A 14,611-nucleotide genomic window follows, 5' to 3' on the forward strand; every position below is an offset into this window, starting at 1 on the left:
TGGGGGTGGGGTGGAGTGTTTAAGACTCCAAAAATCTGTTGTAAAGGAGTGTGACAGGAGACAGGATCTGTCCTGGGAAAGCAGAGCTGGCTCTGAGGCATGAGGGATCCCAAACAAATGATCCTTGGGCCTTGCTCCTGGGAGTTAGATGGGTTTTGCAGTTTCCCATGGAGAAATGGTTGTTTCCCCTCTACCTCAGCTGGTCCTACCACTGCTACTGCTCCAGGAGTTGTCCTTATGTTTTCTTGAAGGGGCTGGCTGGTCTCCCTAATTGTCACAGAAGAGAAATGGCACAGCCCATGACTGCTGACAGAAAAAGTCTCAGCTTGGGCAGTGGAGTTGCGTGGCCTGGGAAATGGAGCTCTTTAGCTTTATCCCTGCCAGCTGGCATCTTTTCCACTGCTCCTTTTCTCTTTAGTGCCACAGATCCATAAAGCACACCAGCCTGTCCGTTGTCCCATAGCCTCTAATGCCTGGCATGAGCCCTCGAGTTGTAACCATGGTCTGGTGTGGCTGGAGGGTGTGAAACCAATTGGACACTGGGCTTTGATAGAGGTCGAGTCCCAGTGCCAAATTCTTGTCCACTGCTTGGTGGCCCTCTAGATTGATTGTAGCATTCAAGTAGGGGGTGATGAGAGGACAAACAAGCCCAGTGTTTATTCCAGAACTGTAGAGAATAGGGCTGGAAGGGACCATGGGGGCCATTTAACTTTCTTGTGCATTAGGTTTGTCCTAAAGCACCAGATGTATTTGAGATTAAATGTAGTCATGTTTGCCTAGAAAGAAGCTTGATGAGAGCCAGAATTTCATTGTTTGAAAGTAGACAGAGACCCAGATCTACTTTGCTGAAAAAGACAGACTATTTTAAAATATGTTCTTGGAAGTCTAGGCAATCTTCTCAGTGCTGTACAATGTCTCAGTGTAAATTCAAAAATCAATTTCTTTTACACTAAACAATGCTTAAGCTGTTCAAACCACTTGACAAACAAACAGCTGCAGCATCCACAGAAAGAGAACTTCTGGAAAGGACCATAGTGATTGCTGGGATACTTGTTTTTGATTAAATTAGAAATACACATATATTTTGCCCTCCTCCTTTCCTCCAGTGCTGAGATGGATCATGCAGGAAGCTCTGAACTTGTATTTTACATTCTTGTGCCTACCTCTGAACCCATCAAATATAAATATTTGAAAGTTTGACTTCAACTGCTCCCCGTGGTTTCTAGATTTCCAGATGAAATGCTAAACTGCCTAAAAGAGGAACCTGAAGATGAAACAAACTCAGCAGTAACAAAGCAGACCTGAAGACTGCATATTTTGGTAATTGATAAAAGCGCCACCTTTTCAGACCCTTCATAAAAGAAAGAATCTGTATATTAAAGCTCCAGATTATCTGGCCAGACTCTGTAGCCATAGAAATCAAAGGCAAACTGTCATTTCTCCTTCTGTTTCCCTCTCTTCTCTGGGTGGCAAACTTGTCTTCAATAAGTTTTTTTTTTTAATGGGAACGTAGAAGGAAATCCTGGAAAACAGATAGAGGTTAATATTCTTAATTTGCAACAGAAAAGGCAGGGGCAGAAAGCAAGATATTTAGCCCGTGTAAGGCTGAGTAATCTGCAGGCAGCATGGTGATGGTTTGTCAAGACACTGGGAAAGTGGCTCTTAATCCTCACCGTTTGGCTTGTGTCTCTTTTCCTTGTGCAAGAACCCTGCATCCCTGCATAAATCAACTCCATCCTCTTTGTAGAGGATAATTTTTGTGAGGGCCATGGTTATATTAATTTTTAACATGCAGTATGGTTTTACCCACAGGCCAAATCCATGCTAAGAGGCAGGGTCTGCTTTAGTCAGGGCATTTTGAAAGCCCTGTTGCTGCATATGTCTATCTATACAAGTGTTTGGGAGGAGTTTTCTGTTATTTCTATGATCTTGCTGGTCTGTAGCCGCATGGGATGTCCTGCTCTGCATCCAAAGGGGACAGTATCCCTGTGGGACTGGCTGATTGGGACAGCCAGGTACCTACACTGCACACACAACAACATGCCTCGCTCACAGCCCACACTGTGGGAAATTTCAGGATACTTTTGTGCCTTCTCTGCTCTGGGGCTGGCCAGAGGGCTGTCCGTCCTTCTGTGCATTCAGAGCAACCTTTCTGGCTGAGCTTGGCTGTGGTAGAGGACTGGATCACCGTGGGAGACCCAGACCCTGTGCCACAGCTCAGCACAGCAGTGCCTGATGCCTGCAAAAGGCAAACATTGTCTGGTTGTGTATTATGTGATGGTGTATAGCCCCCAAAAGCTTATTCTTTTTGTCAGCTCTTTTTTCCCTTCTGGATTTTAAGTTTCTGCTGCTACTTAACTTTGTAAAGTAATGAATGACAAAAATTGTGTTCTTCGAAATTCATGCCTGAGGCTGGGGCTTTTTCTAAGTAGTTTTGACTCTTCAGAGGAAAGCTACAACTAAGCAAAAATCCCTCATTTTCCCCCATTCCATATTACAGAAAAAATCTAGTCCGGGTTTTCCTCCATTCCGCATTACAGGAAAAATCCCATCCGGGTTTTCTCCCATTCCGTATTCCGGGAAAAATCCCGTCCGGGTTTTCCCCCATTCCGTACTCCGGGAAAAATCCAGTCCGGGTTGGCAAATCTTGGCAAAGATTAATTCCTTGGAGTGTATTCTATGTAAGAACATGGCATATCTATCATAAAGAAAGATGAATCTTTCATCATAACACCTATCTTCACTAAGGTACAAGAAAGGCAGGGAAACTGATTTTCTCTGTAAACATTTCAATGCATAAAAGATTAAAATAATAGATTAGGAGATGTACCGAAAGCAGCTTCAATTTACTTTGGGTTGTGGTTGGTTTGGTTGATGTTGGTATTTTCCATTAGCTTGCATTCCACTGCTGTGTTATAATAATATACACAATCAATGATTATTCAAGATAATAAAGGATAGGGACACTTTTTTGGAAGTACTTTTGAAAGTGTTGAAAGCACAACAACATGCCTCACTCACGGCCCACACTGTTTGTGGGAAATTTCAGGATACTTTTGTGCCTTCTCTGCTCTGGGGCTGGCCAGAGGGCTGTCCATCCTTCTGTGAAATTCAGAGCAACCTTTCTGGCTGAGCATGGCCGTGGGAGACCCAGACCCTGTGCCACAGCTCAGCACAGCAGTGCCTGATGCCTGCAAAAGGCAAACATTGTCTGGTTGTGTATTATGTGATGATGTATAGCCCCCAAAAGCTTATTCTTTTTGTCAGCTCTTTTTTCCCTTCTGGGTTTTAACTTTCTGCTGCTACTTAACTTTGTAAAGTAATGAATGACAAAAATTGTGTTCTTCGAAATTCATGCCTGAGGCTGGGGCTTTTTCTAAGTAGTTTTGACTCTTCAGAGGGAAGCTACTACTAAGCAAAAATTACCATAATTAACGATAGTAAACTGCCTGCCATTTGATGTCTGAGACTTAAAAGCTTCTGTTGGGATCCAGACGGTTTCTGAAAGCAAGGCCTCAGTGGCCTAATTAAAAAAGAAAGAGGGGGGGGAGTAGGAAAGACTGGTGATAAATCTGAATAAGTCACAATGAGCTGACAAGTGGAAAGGTAGGTTCAGCCTGACTTCTTGGTTCAAAAATATAGCCTGGGAAGTCTTGCCCCATCAGGCTTTTCCTCTGAAGCAAATGGTCCCCTGTTGCTCTGGAGCCACTTCAGTGGAAAGGAATTTTGGATCAGTGTTTCTCTGAGCGTGCAAAGTAGAGACATCCCTTTTAAGACTTCCAGTCTTGGGAAAACACATCAGACTTTGAGTAAGTTCACCCGGAGGCAGCAGCAGCCCTTGTGATGAATGTGGGCAGCACAAATATTTGTATAGCAATTAACTGCGCAGTGCAGTGATAATAACGCAAATATGTTTTTAGTGGTATTGCTTATAGCAGTTTAAATTGGGGCTGTAAATACATTGGTTTCCTGGGGAATGGGTATTCACACCAGCAGAAGTCTCTCTCTGAGCTTTTAAGCTGTTATGATGCTACTGCCTCTGTGGAGTCCAGATTCAAAGAATCATAGAATACGATAGAAGGTGCAGTGCTGGTCACACAGGGACACCTGCAGAGGTCAGGCATGGAAGGCTCTTCCCTCGCTCTTCTGCGTGCTCAGACTGCTTCTCTGCCCAGTGAAATGGGAGGAGTGAGCCGTCTTTTTATCATCTTCTGGGAGAAGCCTGGAAAAGGAGTTCGTGTGGTCATGTTGCTCATGGACAGCAACCTCTGGAAGTGACAGTGGTGGGTTCCTGTTGCTTTCTAGGTGCTTTCCAAGGGCTCTGACTGGTGCAATCAATTTGTGTTCAGGTGTTGGAGGGTACTTTCCTGTAAATACAGAAACTTGTGGATCATATCCTGACTCACAGCACCACAGGGCAAATACCAGCCACATCCTGGTGCTGTCTGTGTGTGGTGGGAAGGATCCCTCAAGGCCATGAATTGCAGTGTCACTACAGCAACATTTTGTATTGTCCTCGAGGTTGTGGCCAGCTTCCCAGCATGGTGCCATTGGACAAGCTTTGCTGCTGGGGTATTTGCTGCTGAGATTTGGCAGTGCTGTACAGCTGGAGCATGGGTGCATGTCTGGCTGTTTTGCAGGCCAAGTGAATCACAGTGGGAATTGCTACCAAAACCAAGGGTGTTCCATGGCTGAGGACCTCATGGTACCTGCTCATACTGCTGTGCACAGAGGGAGCACATGTACAGGCTCTGGCCTCAGGCTGTGTCCAGGCTGAGCCCAGCCTGAGCTAAGGGTGATGACCTCTCATGGATGAATGGAGCGAGCTCTTGAGTGGGATAGCACTACCCAAAGGGGCAGTCAGGATGTAGGTGCCCTTCTTAGCTTCTGCACCTTGCACCTGCAGGGTTTGCTGTGACTCTGCCATGTCACACTTGTGAGAGGGAAGCTGACACAGGTGAGATGTGTCTTCCAGGCTGAGCTCTACCTCGAACTCCTCTCACAGCCTCTTTCACTGCTGCTGCACGCAGAGATTCCAGGAGACACGTGGGGCATTTAGAACCTCACAACTTCTGACTAAAATAAAGTAAGGAGCAAAGAGAACTGCTTGAAGGAGTTTGCACTTCTGAAAGAATAATTAGACTTTGCCCTTGAGGAGAAAGGGCACTGGGCTGCAGCTGCCTACTCACTCAGATGAAGGTTAGTTGTTTCCCTAAGCCTTTTAATGAAAGTGATGGAGCTCACCTTTCTCAAAGCCCTGATGCAATGATGCTTTTCCTGACTGTCCCTTTTGGCATTTTGGGTGGTAGGAGAAGTAATTTATTTTCCTTCTGATGTTGACTCATGCCCAGTTGTATCTCTCTGATGTACAAGCGAGTATTTGAGTTTGGCTCCATGAATCCTGCTGTTCTCCCTAAGTCCACAAATAAGGCTGTAACCATGGCAATTCTGTGCTGCTCAGACAAACCATCAGTGTGGAATACTCTTGGCCTAACATCCCTAAAGGGAAAAGCAAAGCTTTCCTTGCTCTGAGAGCTCAAAGCAGAGAAGAAGGAAGGAGCCAGGAAGGGCTACTGGCCACTGTTTGGTTTTTTCTGCAGGGTCTAGGCCAGACCTGAGGGCAGCCCTAGTGGGTCAGAGCAGAGATCAGCACGGTGCTGTCACAGCACAAGCACTTGTGCAAGAAGAGTGATCTATTCTCCTCACTGCTGTGCTGTGCTTCTGGTGATCTCAGAGGCTTCCAGAACCAGACATCATGTCTCCTCCATTTATCTATATACTAAAAGGCACAGGTGATGTTATGGCTTCTTTAAGGCTCCATAAGTGCAGTGTGATTCCACTTACTAAAACAGGATCACCTCAGCAGTCCTTTCCCATGCTGTTACCATTACAGATGTCATAGCTGCATCCTGACAAACTTCCTCAAGGCAAACTCCAAGCACAAATGAGAAAAAGCTACTCTTCTGGCCAGTAGAGCCAAGGTATCCAGCAACTAGAATAAACTAGACCAGTGAAAATATGATTTCTTATATCCTGTGGACTATAGGAGAGAAATCACCTATTTGTCTAATACAAAGAAGTGTAGTGAGATGTTCCATGTTTAATGGAGGGTATAGTTTAGTGGAGCTGGGCTGATCCAATGTCTTCCAGATCCTGGATTTTTTCACTTTCCATTTGTATATCTTTAGTGGTAGAGCTATTGTCAGCTTTGATTTTGGTTTTGCTAAGTCAGCTCCTGCTGAGATGATTTAACTCACTAAGTTGGCACAAAAACAAACTTGGCCAAAAGTTTTCCCCCATCACAGAATAAAGGAAGCATATTCTGTCAGAGTAGTGAGCAGAACTGCCTCTATGGAGGGTCTGGCACAAGGACATGGGAGGACAGCTGATAATCAGGTTGGGGGAAGAAAGGAAGAGGGGTAGGAAGACCAGGACTAACTTTTCTGCTGTTAAAAAAAAACTTTAAAAAATAGTCTTGTATGCAGCTGAAAGATGCCATATGGAGATGCCATTAGCTGTGACACCTGGCATTGTGGGAGATCAATCCTGTCCACAGATTTTCAGCCACAGTGGTTGGGTCACACAGTCTGTGTTAAATGCAGTGCAAAAGCCCAGCATGAGGACAGTGTAGTTTCTTTCTGGGAAATGGATGGGCTTGGAGTTATGAATGGTTTTGTCTTTCTCCCAGAAAGCCTCTACAAGATTGTTTACATGGTTGTGCCTTTAACCTAATTATTCAGCAGAAGCCCACATGGAACTGCAGTGTATCCTAGCAGAAGCAGAGGCACTGCTGGGTAGACCTATTTTACCTCCCTAAATAGCATTAGACGTGGCAAAGAAAGCAGCTGTCTAAGCTACAGTTGTTACATGCTGTTTTCCCACCTCCTACCTACCCTTTGAGATGATAATGTCTGCAAAACGCAGCAGTATATGTACAGTATTTATGTGCTATAAATTGTGGCACTTACTGTGAAGTGCACTGTGGAGCTGGAGCTCCCTTTTCTTGTTCTCTGTCTATTTGGGACATGTATTGCCTTTCTTGGTGGAAAGGCAGGGCAGCAGCGTACACCTGCAGAAGAAATTTCTCCCAGGAAGTCAGATGTGGGTCTAGATCCAGTTACAAGTGACTTGGTAGCTGGAGAAAGTGCTTTGGGGTAGTGGTAGCAACCACTGGAAGTTTGTTACGGCCCTGGATCCTGGACATCTGGGGAGTCATAGAGGAAGAAGAGATTCACTGTACTTGTTGGTAATCCTAGGGTGATTTGGGCATTTTCCCCTAAGGATCTCGTTGTTGGAGGGAATTGGATATGGAAAAGACCATGGTTCTTGCTTTCTCCTACCACCTGCTGGGGATTGAATAAATTTCTGTGGCTTTTAGTCATGCAATGGTCTCAGGCTGCCCAGCATATTAAGGGGCAGTGTCACGAGCCCTCGCAGATGTCTGTGTGTGATCTTGCAGGTGAGATCTTGTGTGGGCCTGTCTGTCAGACCCAAACTGCACACAGAGGTGGAAATGTGGTTACCACAGGCTCCATACACAGGCAGTGTTGGAAAAGGGCCATACCTTCAGCACCTCCAGATTGAGCACCTGGACCTGAGTGGCCCTCATGTGACTGCTCCGTAGAGCAGTGTCAGGAGTCCCTGCACATGCAGTGCTTACCCTGTGCCTTGCCTTGGAAGAGGATCTGTCTTGGGCTTCATGCCAGAAATGCCCAACTGCAGCACTAATACAACATAAACTTCAGGTTATTGATGTCAACTGGCTGAAATGTCACCAAATTTGAAATTTCAGGAACCAGGTGCTGGGCTGCCTTCTCCACAATACTATGCCAAAGCACCTGCTTCTGAGCACCATTCCTGCCCTTCCTGAGCATCTCGTGCCAAACACCATGCTGTCTGCAGTTCCTGCAGCAGATCCCTAAGGCACACACTGTGTGTGGATATGTCCTGACATCTCCTCTTCCTCCTCTTCTAGATTTATGCAAGTCCCTACTCATCTTTTCTCACACTGCTCCTCCTTTCAGCAGCTGAGACAGCAGAGTGAGAGGTTTGTGAACTCTGGCTGAACTGATGGGATCTCTTCATAACACTCCACATTTCCGCAATTAGTTGTTGGAGTTTTTTTAATCTAATTTTATTTATTTTTAACAGGCACTGCTCCTAGATTTACTGGGCTGAATGCAATTGCTTAGCTTCATTATTCTGTTGCAATAGGTCTGCTGGCAAGTTTATTAAGCCATAAGGGATGAAAGGCAGCAAGTTTCTACTTGGTTATATTGTGTGTTGTGTAGTGTTGATAAGGCACAAGGTCAAAGGCTCACAACTTTAATCACTAGAGAAAAACACCCTGGAGAGACAGGATCTTATTGGTATAATGACATGAAAGTGAGTCATGAAAAAGGAACTGCTATCAAAACTACCCATTCCTCTTTGCCTGGAGAAACTGATGCTTGGCAGAGATCATTTGTAGAATTGCTCTAATGTCACATCTATGGCCATCTTCCTCTCAGAGATTATGGGCCAGGTGTGAACTTGAAATGGAAACCCCCCAAGCCAGCTCCTTTCTATATCTGCTAGCCAGAGAGAGCTCCAGTTTTGTTGATGAAATTCATGTTAAGGGGCTTCCTCTTCTTGCAGAAACCCTGGAGCTTTCTGTGTGTGCAGGGAACTGGTCAGATCTTGTGGAGTCTGGCATGCTGCTGCTGGTGGCCCTGCCAGTGTGGCTGTGGCTTCACCCTGTGGTGCTGCTCTTCTCTCCTGCCAAGATGCCACTGGTGTCCTGCATGATTGTAAAGAAGCATCATCATCCTTGGGCCCGACTGTAGCTGCAGCCACACGTTGTGCATGGGGACCCTGCTTTCCCTAAGCAAGCAGGTCATGGAATGCTGTCTCTCATTTTTTCTTATCTTTGTGTACTGGTGTGAAAGCAAACTTTCAGATTTTTGCTCATGTGTCTACTTTGTCACTGGTCATCACTATGATCTTTGGCAAGCCATGTCACTGGTACCAGTTTCCCAGCCTTACACACACCCTGTATATCTGGGCTAATAGTACATCATAACATAATCCAGTAATTCCAGGGTGAATTAACAAATTTCGGAGGATTAGAGACATATCCTTTAGAAATGCTAAGTGATAATATTGTCTCCCTGTGGAGGCTGTTAAGAATTGTAACATGACATCTGAGGGAAAACTACCATTATAGCAACACAGAGCAGCCAGATGGGCAAGTGATCCACACAGCTTATGTCAAGAAAACAGGAAGCATCTGTCTCTGTGGGGAATGGAAGAAATAATTAATGGATCCATGTACAGCCTGGGAGATTGATAGCTGTAATTTAGCAGTGGCTGTTCAGCACTTCTACTAGCAATGACAAAGTGGCCGGCAGTGTTCTCTGTGTCCTAATCAGTCTCTTGATTACAGTGTGGAAGGGGCTGGGGTTACCCTCTGAAGAGAGAGATCTTACAAAACCGAGCAGCAGTGAAATAGAACCATATGGGAGACCATATGTGAGGACAACATCTGCAGAGGGCTTCATCTTTTCTTTCTCATATTTTTCCTGAATTGTAAAGGGTTATTATATTAATATGTAGATCAGCTTCACAGCCATAGCTGAAAAGCCTGCTACTGTGAATCAAACTCCTGTGTCAAGGAAACCTGAGCAGCAGAGTCCCATGGTGATGTCAGAGAAGCAGAGGATTGCTGATTTAATGCTCCAGTGTGCAAAGTCTGGCCCCATTGCAGGGGATGGAGGCTAGTGGGGAGCTGTGCATTGCATGGTTCAGTGTTGTGGGGCCACCAAGGTCAGTGTAAATTTCTCGCATTACAGAGCTCTGTAAAGTCAAAGTGCTGGTCCTCATTTTGTAGTTCTCCATCAGATGACTGGAATAGTCTGAGGCTTTTTTGGATGAAGTGAGGTGACAAGGGTTAAAGTGCTCAAAAGCTTGTCTGTTACCCCAGCCCTACATCCCAAAGATTTAGTGTGAGAGATCCCCTCTGACTGCTGGTGTTGCCAGGTCTGTCCAACACCCTGCAGTGCACCAAGCCACCTGCAGCATGCTGCTTGCTCAGAAAACAGAGCTCTCAGAAGTTTTCTGCACCTGAGCTGTGGGAGGAAGCAGGACATGGCAGAGCTGGGCATCAGCAATAAGGTGCTGCAGGTCTGTTCTTGATCCTGGTTCCCTGTGGCAGAGACCTCAGGGAGTTTCCAGTGATTCAATGAAGAGAGGAAGAGCAAGAAGATGAGAGGGGGTCTCCAGGAGAGAAGAACCCAGTGCCATGGGCACCAGTCCCTGGTCCTCAGATGAGGATGTTTTATGCATAGATACTCATTGGTGTAAGTGCAAGGTAGTCCTGAAGGCTGACTGGTTCAGACCCAACTTAAAGGCTTTGCTGAGGAGTAGCTGTGGTAGAAGCAAGCATGGAGCCTCAGTCTCCAAAACCTGTGCTGCAATCCTTGGGGCTGGCTTTGCATCTGGAGAAGATGTTTAAATTATGTTCTCAGGTGACTGAGGGGGAGCTGGGCTTGTCCATCTATGATCTCTGCTTCCTGATGTGGCAAATGAGTTATATCTGACAGGTATCCTCAGCTTGTATCCTTTTGTGTGTGTGTAAGTCAGCAAATGGAGGGCCTTGCCTTTCACCTGACATGGCCCCAGTTTTGAAATCTGGTGTTGGAAAGAGACTTATTTTAAGGACAGAAAACTGTGGTTTACTGTTTTATAAGTCTGATTCTATTTATAGCCCTTTTCCTGTTCTGTTCAACTTAGTGAAAGAGTTTTCATCCGGAGTAAATAATGTAACTGTTCCCTCCAGTGGAACTGCAATGATTCACACCTGCGATGGTTCCACTAACCTTAACTCCTCAAAGCAATCAACTCTAACATAATTGCACTCTCATACCCATGTTTCACATCTTGGAGACTACTGCAGCATTTTTATGTAACCTGGGATAAGTTCAAACCTGATAAAACTTCTTTAAGGTCACCCTGCTTCTGCTGGGGATGGAGATGATTGGGATTTGATAAAGCTTGATTCCCATATGATTCAAACTTCCTAAGTGCGTAGGGTTTTTGGTAGCACAGTGGGTACCTGATGGCTCTTTGCTTCAAGAGCCCTGGTGGTTTAGTGTGGTGCCCAGGCTTTGGCACCATTACTGCAGTGAGGAGCCCGTCAGACAGGCTGGGGTGTTGCTCTCTGGCTGAGCTGCACTGGAGACAGCCGAGTGGAGGGCAGTTTGGAAACAGCTCAGCACCTGCATCTTTTCCTTTGGTGTAATGCTTTGGTGCTGTGGTTAACTGTAAGGATTTCTGGATGGGTTGTGCAGAACTGTGGGCATGATCAGAGAGCTGGAGCAGACAGAGGGTAATGGGGAACCACATTGTTTCCTGGGCGCAGGTTGAACTGCATTGGTCAGTTCCGTTTCATCGAAAGTCCCGAGTCACCAGACAAGAAGGAATTTGTAAGAGGAAGGGAGTGAATTGACATTATGGCAGTGTATATTTCCTTGCCTTTTCATCTGATTCCTTCATCCACCTCAGGGTCCAGTTGTTCATCACAAAGCCCTTTGACTGAACGCTCTCTCTTGCCACATTCTTTCCTTGGTGGCTTTGTTGTACAGTGAGGATGTACAATGAATCTTTCCATGGCTGCTGCAGTGACTCTGGCCAAGAACCCATGCCATGGCCCTCTCACCTCCAGGAAGGATTAGAGTGGTCAAGCAAGAGGCAATGAGCCACAGTAAATTGAGCCTGTGATGTACTACAGAGCTCTCTTTAAATCTCCTCCCTTCACTGAGGAAGGCAAAGTGGTTTGGTGATGGATTTCATGGAAAGGGACACCTGAGAGCAACAGCTATTTGAGAAGAGAGGCGTGCTTTATGGAGAGATTATGTTTTTGTTTAAGCTTGCTTGGATGTCAAGATGACAGCTGTATAGAGATTGTGTGGACAAATGAAGTGAGAGCTAATGCTCAGCAAGAGCAATGCCAGCTTCCCAGGGGGTATGGGTTTGCAGAACTACATGAAACCAAATTTCAGAGATCAGCCATGCTGAAAAGGTATTGACTGAAGATAAAACACAAGTACTTACCTGCTTGTTTTCTGCAGTGCTTTATTGGTCGCTTTTGTTTGGTTTTGCAGTAAGTAAAAGGATCTTTGTATTCTCTCTCAGTCAGGTCTACCCTTTCCAGGCCTGCAGAGGTCATCACTCTTTCCTCATACAGGAAAGGCTGAATTACACAAGAGAAGGCAAGGCTCCATTTTCTGAGTGTGCCAACAAACAACATTTTTCATTATTTGGCCATATCTGCTGTGGACTGATGTGACTCCCTTCATCTCTTGAAGGATTTTTTTCCACCTTTCCCATTATGGGGTGAGAGAAGAAATGAGGCCAAAGACATGATGTGACCAAGTACTGCCTGCTGTACTGTCCCTGGCAGTGTAGAGGGATCAGCTGGTCCCTCAACTGCATTCCTGACCATGGACAGATGCTGCAAAGGGAGCTTTTTCTATGGGGCCTCTCTGTGGGGCACAGACTCTTCGGTGCCATGGAGGTTCTGAAGGTTTAAGTTGATTTAAATGAAAATCCAAAGGTCAGGAATTCTCCAGAGGGCCCCAGAGTAATCTTCTGAGGAATCTTCCTGGTGTCATGGATGACCACAGGCATGTGGAGACTGTGACTGTTAGCTGTGGACCACCAAGCTGGCAGAGGCTTAGAACGTGAGATCTGCTGGTATCATTCATACCTGGGAGAAGGCAAAGTGGTGGCTCAGAGTGGTAGCAGCAAAATCCTGCCATTGGTGGCAAAGCTGGGGGATGGCTCAACGTCTTTTTCCCTTCTTCCCTGTGCTACTTTGCTCTCCTTTCCCTGGGACCAAAAATGTGTTCATGAGGACTGCATCACAGGGCAGAGTCTTGCTTTGTGCAGGGAGGGAGGGAGGGAAGTCTCTGTGGCAGCCTGGAACATGAGACTTCTCGCATCAGGGTTGCTTCACAGTAACAGCTACAGGGTGTTCCGGGTATCCCATTAGACTGCTAATCCTTGACATGCTCACCTGGGAAGTGCAAGATCCAGCCTATGTTTCTGCATTTGCTGATACCCTCTAAATCCCCTCAGAGCTGAGAAGAAGAGGGTCATGAATCCATTTCCCTTGAAGTCAAAGGAGAACTCCTGCTGACCCCAGTAATTACAGATCAGGTACTCCTTTGTTCTGTCCCTGCAATCAGACCTTCCATCTGTTTTTCCATAAAAAGCATCAACTACATTAGAAAATCCTATCCCTACTCTTGGCAGCTGGGGTCATGCAGGACTCATTAAAGAAAGTAAATACAGGATGTGGGCATGCCTGGCAGCAACAGCTTTCTTGTGGTGCCAGCAGGCCCTCTGCCAGGTAATGCTGAACTCCCGGTGAGAGCTTCTCAGAGCACCTTTGGGATGTGTACAGAAGAGTTCTGTGGTGAGATGAAATATTTAAAACCACTTTGGGTTGAAGCGAGGTGGGAGAGCAGCAGCCTCTTTAATCTCTGCACAGCTTTAAGACTGCCTGTGAATCATTGATGAGGAGGGAAGAGTGTTTCTAAAGCTCTGGCAGGTCATTAAACCTGGTGATGGACTCATTAAACAGGGAGCTGCATGGAAAGCCCTGGACAAAAGCACCGGAGTATTTCACATCCATTGCCCGGTGGAGTGCCAGCACTTTTTACCTGGAACTTTCAGGGTATTGTTGCAGCGTATTTTATTAAGAAAGGCAAATGTCTTAGGTCAGTGGATTGTGTTACATAACAGAAAATGTGCAAAAAGCTTTTTGATCTGTGAGGCAAAACCATAAGAAGACACAGTAGTTGGAATTTAGGACTTGTGGTGTTTCTAAACATCTGATTGCTTTGTGTAGGGGAATTGGGTCAATCACCATGGCCAGATCTTTTATCTGGGACCTAATTGGGCTGGGGAAGGTGGGGGAGTGTTGCAGTGTTAGTGTTCCCATGGCTTCAGTGGAAGAGAAGTAGAAAATGCCACTTTGCCAAGTGGTGTCCTCAAATCCATGTGTTCACAGCTTCTGCTGGCCTCAGTGCCCACACCATGGGGCTGTTTGACCTCTGCTGTACCTGCTGATCTGTGCCTCAGGCTTTCTCTGACCCACCTGCAAAGACTGTTCAATGGGCTGGATAATTTTCTGGCCATGGCAATGACAAATGCAGTGTCAGATGATCTCTTCAAATGGTTTGAATTTTGTTCTCTTTGGAGAGAATTTTGCTTCTCAGCAAAACTGTGGTGAAGTGCTGGCTGTAGACCTGAGTAAACCTGGCCTTGCTTATAGGCCCTGTACTTAATTTCTGATTGTTAAGTACAGAGACCTAGATACTTGAACGTTGTCAGCTGGTTTTGCCCTCTTGGCTTCGGATGGGTTTGCAGGATTTGATTGCTGTACATTTACATAGCTGTGTTCCAAAGCACTGTGCAAATGTCACGCAGAGGAGATGATATCTGCCTTCCTCAGGGGGATGGACATTGTCCCTCAGCTGGCAAGCAGTCAGCAAGTGACCTTTTCTGCAGAAAGCTGCAGCTGTCTGCCCTTGCTTCTGGGGCCCTCAGGAGAGAGTGGGAACAGCTG

Source organism: Aphelocoma coerulescens, chromosome 6 (genome assembly GCF_041296385.1).
Source record: "Aphelocoma coerulescens isolate FSJ_1873_10779 chromosome 6, UR_Acoe_1.0, whole genome shotgun sequence".
NCBI lineage: Eukaryota > Metazoa > Chordata > Aves > Passeriformes > Corvidae > Aphelocoma > Aphelocoma coerulescens.